Raw genomic sequence first — 10,419 nt, 5'->3', positions numbered from 1 at the left:
AGCCTGCTTAATGAACATGGCAATATACAGTACACGGACAAATACATTAACAGATAACATAAAAACAGGTCTATAGACACATAGAATTTTCTTTTTCTTTTGTACGCTTCCTACATCTGCTACTACTACTACTATTCCTACTACTAACAGGATGGGATTATTTGAATCACAATGTGGATGAGGTCGATATTGCGGCGGCCAGCGACTGAGCGGAGAAGTAAAAGCCCGCCATGCATTTAGTGGACAAAGGTCAGCCTCTCATAACTTCCCCTCCTGACTCCTGTACGGCTGCACATCAGTCAGCTGGGCTTCATCATTAACACGTTCTCTGTCAAGGCTTTATCACAGGTCAAGTTCAATGGCGCTCCCGGCAAAGAAAAGCACTTCATAACTCAGCCGCTTCATAAGCATGACTGGGTGATTGACAGCGGCATAAGTGATGAAGCGACAGCAGAGATAGATGGGAGGGAAGAGGAGAGACGGAGGAATGCAAATAGGCACACGGAAACGAAAAAGGAAAAAGTCCAACCTGAAATATATTTATATTATGTAAATATATTTTTATAACTGGAAATGGCACATTACAGCAGTGCTTTCCTGTCTACGGTTGGTTCTTAACTGCAGAAAGCCTTCCGAGCGGCTGTTATCTCTCTCTCCACCTACATGTACACAGCACAGCACACCCTTTATACTGAGAGCTTGTCAAAAACATATTTCTGGGGAAAAAAAACTACATTTCCACTGACTGAAGTGGATGTAGATGATGGAGGATGTGAGAAAGTACAACACATGACTCACTCGCCACTTAGTCCAAAGTAATTATTTCCACAGTAGAGTAGATGTTAAAGGTGCTCACTCCTCATTCACTAATTCAACATTTTCTTGCATTCCAACACCAACTCATGTTGTTTGTAAGTTCTCCTTTTAGCGGCAAATATGAAGATCCAACAGAATCCCACAGAACATTCTATTGCACCAGTCTGCTACCCTTTTCACACTTATCTGAATTCCGTTGGCTGCACGGTAAACAGGTACAAGGTAGTAGAATCTGCAGTAAATTCAGTGTAAGTCCAAGGTCTTCACTCCATCATTTAAATATGAGTTTAAATGAATCTGACATCAGTCCCTGCCAGATTCTAAGCATATTTTTTACTCTTTTTGGGAAGCCCCTTCCTCCAGGTGCACCCTCTGGTTGCTTTGTGCTGGGAAGAAAAAGTTCGAACAAGAACATTTTCTTGAGTTGAAGTAAGTAAAAAAAAAAAAAGTTTTCAGAAATATTTAAATATATGTTAAAATATTTGAAGAGTATATGTTTTAAATATTAGTTTCTCGACAAGAAATACAATCTGGATGTTTATTTAAAGCAGCTATATTATATAATTCAGTAGTTTTATATGGCAGAAGGCTAAGCTGTCATTAACACTTGTTTTATTTCAGCCTGTTCCATGAACCACACGTTTGTAAAGCTACGAAAAGTTGAGCTCTGTAATTTGTATGATTTCCACGTTTTTCTTGTTGTTGCTATGTGCACCGCATTGGCGCAGGGAGGGGGTCGTTGTGGATGAGAGGGGCAGTAAATTAAAAATGACTAACTTCCTGTTGGGTTTAGGGTAAAACAGGCTTGTTTTGTACGTCCCAACATGTTACAAAGCGGAAACATTTTTGTTAGTCTACCTGAAATGTAAAGAAGGGGACTTCAACTTTGGAAATCTTAAAGGGGTGCTATTGTGTCATTTAAAATCCCAAATGTTTCAGTAGCTCATGTGTAGATTTTGGTGAGTTTTCGGGCATCTTAAGTTCTTCAAACATGTAAGTCACTGGAGAGAATAATAATACACAGGAACGTCAATAGAGCTTTTGCTGACTGACAGCTGCTTGGTGACCGGGCCCTAATTATAAGAACAGTTTGTAGAGACGCCTTTTGAAATGTGAAGCGGTCTTGACCGTATCATACAGGACTTTGAGTGCCTTGATGATTTCTTGCTTTAGGCTCCAGTTCGTCAAATCAAAACTTCAGATTTCATCAGCCTCCCACTGATGCTCTCGAAACCGTTCATGGTCAGACACGAAAGCCGATGAATGGAATCCATGCTAATAGATACAGTGGTGCTTATAGCACCACCAGCAAACGAGGCAATGTGTTGGTGTGTTTTTTACACTTGACTGCTCCATTCATCTTGACTGCTCCATTCAAAGTGTAGAAATGTTAAGACACTCACTATTCATAGTTAACTATTGAATGGTTTAAATCTTCTATGGATGGGAATTATGATAACAATCACAAGAAGAAAAAGTCCACTTACAGTGTAACCACTGCATCCTCGACTCAAACATTAACCACATAATGCACCTTAGCTGCCAACCCTCGGACCAAACCCACCCTATCCCACCCCCTTCTAAACCCCGCTATTTCTCTCCTAAACCAATAATCCAGCCCCTCCCTGTTGGGTCCACTGTCTTTCTTTTTTCCCACGGATCGCTACATCCCATGTTGGTATTTGGAAACCCTGCTTGTCATCTAAAACCTATCTGAGCAAGGCGAGTCTTCATGCCAGAAGTGATTATTAAAAGATGGGGGAGATGGAAGGGGTGGGGGGGAAGGGGCGCAATGAGAAAGATGGGTTGGAAAGAGAGAGAGAGAGACAGAGCGAGAGAGAGACCACTAGTGTCAAGCAGGGCCGAGTCTCCTGATTGAAAGAGGGATTTTCACATTATGATTCTGCAACAGTGTGTTGCATACTTCAAAGACCTTATTACAACGGCCTATTAGCATTCATCCTGCCATTCACATGGTGAGCCCAACACCTGCATGGGAAACAGGGGCAGGATTTGCGGTGAGGAGGCCTAGCCGAGGATCACAGCGCTTGGGCTGATGTCTCGGGGAGGGGATACTTTTCAGAGCGGGGAGTCATAGGACATGAATTTTGATTTATTCGCTGTCTAAATGTTGAAGAAGAGAAGGCAACACACTCAGAAGAACCTTGGTGTTTATCCTTTGCATCAGCATGTGTCTTTTTACTCCTTTTAAATTCCATGAATTAAGCACTTCTTCATGTCTTAACATTAACGTTATTCTATATATTTATACTGACGATTCCAAAAAATAAAAGTAAACAAAACAAAACCCACAGTGTTTTAGTCCGACTGAAGTATTTAGCAAATTCCCTCCTGTCTTGTCACTTAAGCCAATTTTTTCCTAGTGAAATCTTTAAAAATGGGTCACAAATATTGGTTCATATTTTGAAGAAGGCTATGCAATTTTCAAAAACAGATGGGCACTGTAATCTTCAGCAAACGATACTCAGACAGACGTAAATTGAGCATTTGCTGTGGAGTATTTTTTCCAGTGGATTAAAACCCATTTGGTGCTTTAGTGATTATGATCCACCAGCATGGCTCTAATTTATGTATTTTTTTTTTTAAGTAGCAGCCCTATATACTAATAATTATATTCTTATACAACCAAACTACATTCCAAATTACATTTAGAGAGAAACCTACTTTGTCCCGGATTAAGTTCATCTTTAATTTGGCCATTTACAAACAGTGTTGAGCAATTTACTTTTCAAAAGTAACTAGTTACTAGTTAATTCTTCCAAAAAGTAACTCAATTTGTTACTCAGTTACAAATTATAAAAGTAACTAGTTAGAAGGTACTATTGCGTTATTTTCAAGTACATTTTTAAATTCTCAAAATGTTGCATGTTCAATTATTAATGATACATCTGAATATAATAATTAAAAAGTATTAATACAATTCATTATTAACAGAAAACATGTATACAAATCTAAACTATTTTAATGTTGCTGTGGGACAAAGTAAGACTATCAAATGCCCTGTATGTATGTATATATTATGTTTAAATAGTGGCTCGTAGATGTGTTATGTAATGTTTTATGTAATAGATGTGTTAAGATGTGTGTAACTTTTGATATTTATTGTTCCTCAACAGGCCACAACTGAGCAAACTTAAATTGCCTGTACCACTATACCACAAATAAATAGCAAATACTCAATGGAGTGCAAATAAATCAAAACTTCAGACAATTGGTAGATATAATTTATTAAGTAAGTAAGTAGAACAATGGAACAATATGATAGGTATATAAATGCGATACTGTATATATGGTATATATATACAGTATACAATACACACATATATATATATATATATATATATATATATATGTACACACACACACACACACACACACACGCACACACACACAGACAGCTAGCAGGGGCTGTCACCCCCACATAAATTTTGCGTCCCCTTAGAGAACACTGCCACGTTGTCACTAACCCCTCAAAAATACACATAACCCAAATTAAGTAAATTTAGCTTCCTAAATGACCACCCACAAGGTTAAATAACAAAAGTAAATTTGACTACTTAGGTGGCAAGATAATAACAAAAATATAAAAACAACTTTCTGTCTGCACTCCCCACATGGCCTGCTACACCTTCCACCCAGTCCCCAGCAATCCCGGACGAGCCCCCACTTTGTCATAAACCTGGCTCTAGGTTGTGACAAAAGATGGGGAAGCAACACAAGGTGCCAATCATATGAATAATGTATTACAGAAATGATATAAGGTTGAATTAAATAATACAAATGCAAAAGTTAACAAACAAGTGAGCCTCTGGCGTTGGCAGAGTATAGCGAAGAAAAGAGGCCACACAAAGGAAGCTGGGCCTTCAATTCATAAATGCTTATGATATAACACTACTTTTAGTACGTGTCAATCGGTTTTGTTATGACAAGTAATGGTGTCATGTATTCATGACAGTGTCATGCCACTCTTATGTAAAGAAAATGTAAAGTGTTACCCAAATTTGTGTTTGTCTTGTCTTTCTCTCACTGCCCAAAAACATGCTACTGTTCCAATGAAAAGCAAAGTCGCTGTATTTAGAAGCCAATGCGATTTATTTCTAAAGTCATTTATGTGGAATGTTTCTGTGTGACGTCTATTCTTTAACACTGTCTGCTACTTCTCTCACTTGAGTTGTATACATATCAATGGATTATGTCTATTTTCCACCAGCCCTAGGATGTAGTTTATTCACTTAAGCATGCTCAAGTCGCCAATGAAGGGCGTTTGATGCAACTGCTCTCTCTTGCTACACCCCACAAGCTGTTTGCTATGGTTCATTAGCTTTCTGTTGAGTTGACTGCTAACACTTGATATTGTTGCAGGCTGTTCATTCCACACATTTCCAAGTGCTGCCCACTAACACAGCACGATTGGAGGAAGAGAGTGCCTGCCATTATAATGGGACAAATGTTTTTGCAAAAGTGCCAACGGAGCCAGCAGTTCATCATTTAGACGGAAAAAGGTGGTGTGCCATTAACAATGTTTTTTCTTTGTTTGGTTAATATATTTTTCTGGTTTTAGATGCACAGAGTCAACAATGAGAACGCTTGAGCCAGATGCTTTTCAGAAGAATAAGTACTCTCGAAACATTATTTAAAAAAATCAAGTATATTTATTTCTAGCTACATGAAAAAAAACTGTTTTTAGTATGCATGAGATAATAAAGTGTCTGCTGAAGAGCAGCCACTGTGGTCACACACAGACTAGCAACATGCTCACACATAGAACATGAAGCAGACTGCTAACTAAAATAATTTAGACCTTTGAAATTGTAACTTTAACATGAACTCATATTAGTATTTATTGACTCTGCTGGAGTAAAACAAAACAATATCTTGGTTACAAAGGATAATCCAGATATCTTGCTAGGACTATCTACATATGTTTCTTTTTTGGGGAAAAAAAGTAGTTCCAGTGAAAACTGTCTGCAGCAAGGTCCGTGGGTTGGAACCGGGGACATTGTTTCTGGAAAAATTTTGAAATACCATCTATGAACAAAATTGCTTTCACCTCTATTTTAACTGCAGGCCCTTCAGAGCAGACATGTCAGAGGTGGATGAATATCTCAAAAAACCTTGCAACATAGAAGCAAAACTATCACCAAAACGGCATTGCTAGACAAAGGGTGAGTTAGACAATGTGTTGGTTTTCTTTAGTTCTTTGAGAGGGTGAGTTGGACGAACTCACCCTTTAAAGGACAGACTAGGACCGCATTACCTTGTGAACTGTGATCAGGCAGCAGCACGTGGACATCAGCAGGCACCAGGAAGAGATATCCGACCTGGCACCAGACGTAAACACACACAGGGAGGACAGTTGCACGGATCAATATGGCTGCTTGGAATAAGAAGTACTGGGCTTTTAATACAGATTGCTTTCCTAAATGGATGTGAACGTCTGCTCAGAAACCTTCCAGTGTTAGTCAGCTTAGTTGGGATTAGAGTCCAGAGTTTTACGTCCATCTCACTTTTATTAAACCCTTAGCACTATGCTGCCCCTCAGGTGCACTAATATGTGAAAAAAATTGTGAATTTATGTGAATAGATTGGATTTATTCATTTAAAGTATGCCCCATTTACTGACCCATCTCAGCATAAGGGCAGAATTATGAACACCCGGTCAATGATTGAAACATCTACAATTTATGTACTGTAAGTGTTTGTGTCTACATTTAGCTGCAGTTTGGCCGTTTCTAGTCCATATCCACGACGTTACACTTCTGGGATTGTTCCTGTGGAACATTTTGGTACATTCCTCTTTCTTTTTGTTGGCCTTCTAACCTTCAGTGGATTTTTGAGGACTATGGTTACTTGGTCCTCAGATCTCTGCAGGGTAAATCCAGACAGCTAGCTAGACTATCTGTCCAATCTGAGGACTATGGTTACCTGGTCCTCAGATCTCTGCAGGGTAAATCCAGACAGCTAGCTAGACTATCTGTCCAATCTGAGGACTATGGTTACCTGGTCCTCAGATCTCTGCAGGGTAAATCCAGACAGCTAGCTAGACTATCTGTCCAATCTGAGGACTATGGTTACCTGGTCCTCAGATCTCTGCAGGGTAAATCCAGACAGCTAGCCGGACTATCTGTCCAATCTGAGTTTTCTCTCACACAACTTAAACAACTTTTGATGAACATGTTCCACCAAAACAATGTCCTTCCTGAGGCTATTTTGCAGCGTCACTGTCGCTCCGTCCGGTGCTCTGCGCCGCCCATTTGATTGCCGCTACGCTGATGACACTGCACATTATTGCTCTGCACCACCCCAGACCTGTCCCTCTCCCAGTTACAACTTGCTTGTGGATTATGTAGGCGCTGTGGAAGACGGCTGCCTCTCCAGTAGCTCTCCGGTTTTCTAGCAATTTTTTACATACTCGAGTGCAGTCTCTCTCCTACTCTCCCCTACTATCTCCTATTTTTGTCTACTTTGTTGTGTGGAGACTTTCTTTCTCTCTCCCACCTGCCTGCTGTTTTCCTGGGAAACTTTCGAAATGGAATTGATCATGCGGTCACTCAGCGCTATTGGAAAGTTTTTCTCACCCAAGTGCGCTTCACCGGGTGGAACATACGCTGCGGGCTACGCTCGCGATTCTTGGGAGAATTGGCGAGCGGTCTGCTTGGATGTTCTGAACGTGGGAGCTGTAGAAGATTTGTGGATAATTGGAATTCTGCTGGGAGGTTTTTTTATGGGACTTGGAATCTTCCTGAATCATCGTGAAATTGGTAGGGCAGCAGCCACTAAATTTGCCTCAATGCTGTCTGGGGAATTAAAAAAGGGTTTGAATGTATTGGACGAGGAGCTGAAGGTTTTACATCAGAGGGCTGATCAGACCGGTGAACTGTCTCATAACATCTCAGACCGGGCTGTGGAAGCGCAGAGATGGATGGATGCCATCGGGGCTCAGTCAGTGGACCTGCTTTGTGCAACCACCGGACTGACAATGAAGATAGGGGAACTGTCAAAAACAATACATAAATTGGATGCATGGATGACGCTGAGGATGAGAGAATTTGATGGACACAGATTCGGACAAACACCACCGAATCGACCTAAATTGGATTTAAACTAACTGTCCTTTTTTGCACCCCCCACCCCCACCCCTTCACCCGTTCGGGAAAACAACCTGCAGCTGGCCTCTCCTCCTGTGCTGTCTTTCTCCCAAGGACAAGGCCAAACTGAACTGAACTCTCTGTAACAACAACACAGACAGTCTGCCGCCTCACACCTTATCACACACACACACACCACACACACACACACACACACACACACACACACACACACACATACTCACATACACACCCCGTCCCTATCCTTACCCCCCTCCAAACTGACTGCCTCGGGGACCTTCTTTTTGTGTTTCTTCACCCCCCACCCCAGTCACCTCAAATAATCCCTTCATGTAACCACATGTACTGTGTGTTGTCCTGTGCATCATTGTATTACTTTGTGTTTATTGTATTCTTATTTTTTCTCCTTCATATGCTGTATCGGATGCTGGTAACTTTAATTTCCTTGCGGGAGTCATCCCGAAGGGATTAATAAAGCTAAGTCTAAGTCTAAGTCTAAGTCTAAGTAACACGCCTCAACAGTAACTTTGATTTAAAACTTGTTTTAAATGCTGAAAAATTTCAATTCAATTCAAATCCTAACCACCAAGCATGTCTTCAAACCTCGTTCCCCAGGTATGAAGAGTGACTGTTTCTATGTGCAGATATCTTGGGATTTTAATTGATGAATCTCTTTCTTTTGCCCTTCATATTCAACAGCTAGGTTTTCATTTCAGAATCAAATGTATGTTTGAATCTAGAAAGAGGCTGGTCGCTGCCGCTTTTATGTCTCTACTTGACTATGGTGATGTTTTATACATACATGCTTCATCTCAAAGACCTGCACTGGACACTCTATACCCATGTTTCCCAAACGTAGGGTCGGGACTCGAAATGGATCGCAGACCCGTTTTATTGGGTCGCCATTTGGCAGAGTAAAAGGCATATCAATCTGCTACACTGGTCTGTTCAGCTCAGATGCTGTGGGGGGGGGGGTTCTCTCTTTCTTCTCTTATCCTAGGAGGGGATAAGAAAATGAGTTGAGAACGGGGTGAGACAAAGAAAGGAGAATAGAGACCTTTTCTGTTTTTGATTACTTTTATAATGGAATAAATCTACTTCATATACACTTAAATTCAAGGTTTGTTCCGTCTTTTGTCTACAGTTTAAAAATGTAGATGTTACAATGATTCATGGTGTATTTTTGTAAATTTGGGTCCCGGGGAGACACCTAATTTCTCTTTTGGGTCTTGAGCTGAAAAAGTTTGGGAACCACTGCTCTATACCATGGAGCTCTGTGGTTCATCACTGGTTTTAAAGCCCTCACAACTCACCATTTTTGAACTGTATGAGTGAACTGAATGTTGGATGGCCTTCTCTATCAACAACTGGCATATCTTCATATACAAGGCTATTTAAGGTCTACCTCCTGACCTATATCAGTGTAAATAGTGTTTGACTCTTTTCCTTCTGTCTGTTCCGAAGGCCTTGGGGGAAAAAGGCGTTTAAGTTTGCTGTTCTCTCTACCTGGAACTAGTAACAGAAATCCATGAAACTTAATGAGCCTTTAAGAGGATGTTGATTGACCTGAAGGCAGCCACATCTGGCTGTAGCTGTTTTGCCTCATGTGTTTAGGATTGTGGTTGACTTTGCTGTTTTCTGTCTTTTTAAGGTTTTTTAGTGTATTTTGTGTTTGTACGTATGTGTGGTTGTACTACAGTACGCTGTCATGGCCAGGACACTCTTGGAAATGAGATTTTTAATAATAAGTCATCTTTATAAGTCTTTTCCTGATTAAATAAAAAGTCAAATAAAAATAAATTAAAGAGCATGTCTTTCTCCCATCCCGGAAGGATATGTGGACTAGCCAGACCATAGGCGTTGATTTCGGTGGGGACGGTGGGTATGGTGGGTATGCGTACCTATCAGATTCCGTCATGAGTCCTTTTGTATCTACAACTTTTTTTTGAAAACCTCGAGCTCTATTTAGTTAAAAAAAGTCTTACAAATAATTCGTGAGTGACAGACAAATCCAGAAAAATGTCTCTATCCCCACAGGGCGGGCCCAGACACAGGCGCTCTGCTGCTGGCTACACGCTTCTTTCCTTTTATAACTCCTCTCTCTGAATCTGATGTCACATCATTAGATAAGATAAGATAAAACCTTTATTTGTCCCACAGTGGGGAAATTGCGGTATTATCACACTGTCAACATGCTACATGGATACATGAAGCAGAACACAGTGGGTCATATGTCTAATGATTTTTGACAACGCAAGGCTTTACTCTTCATAAAACGTGTCGGACATAATGACATTTTTGTACACATTTTTGTACACGTCTTTCAAAACATGACCTGCGTGAAAAAGAAAAAAAACATTGAATGCATCATTGTATCCAGCACTTCCAAATGCGTCTCTGTCCCCAGGACATTTCCAACCAAACTGACAAATCTGGCAATGCGAGACTAGTCTGATTCTGAGTGGAGATAGGT

This window comes from Etheostoma spectabile, chromosome 1, assembly GCF_008692095.1.
Source record: "Etheostoma spectabile isolate EspeVRDwgs_2016 chromosome 1, UIUC_Espe_1.0, whole genome shotgun sequence".
In the NCBI taxonomy this organism is placed as follows: domain Eukaryota; kingdom Metazoa; phylum Chordata; class Actinopteri; order Perciformes; family Percidae; genus Etheostoma; species Etheostoma spectabile.
Note: the sequence above shows the minus strand (reverse complement) of the source record.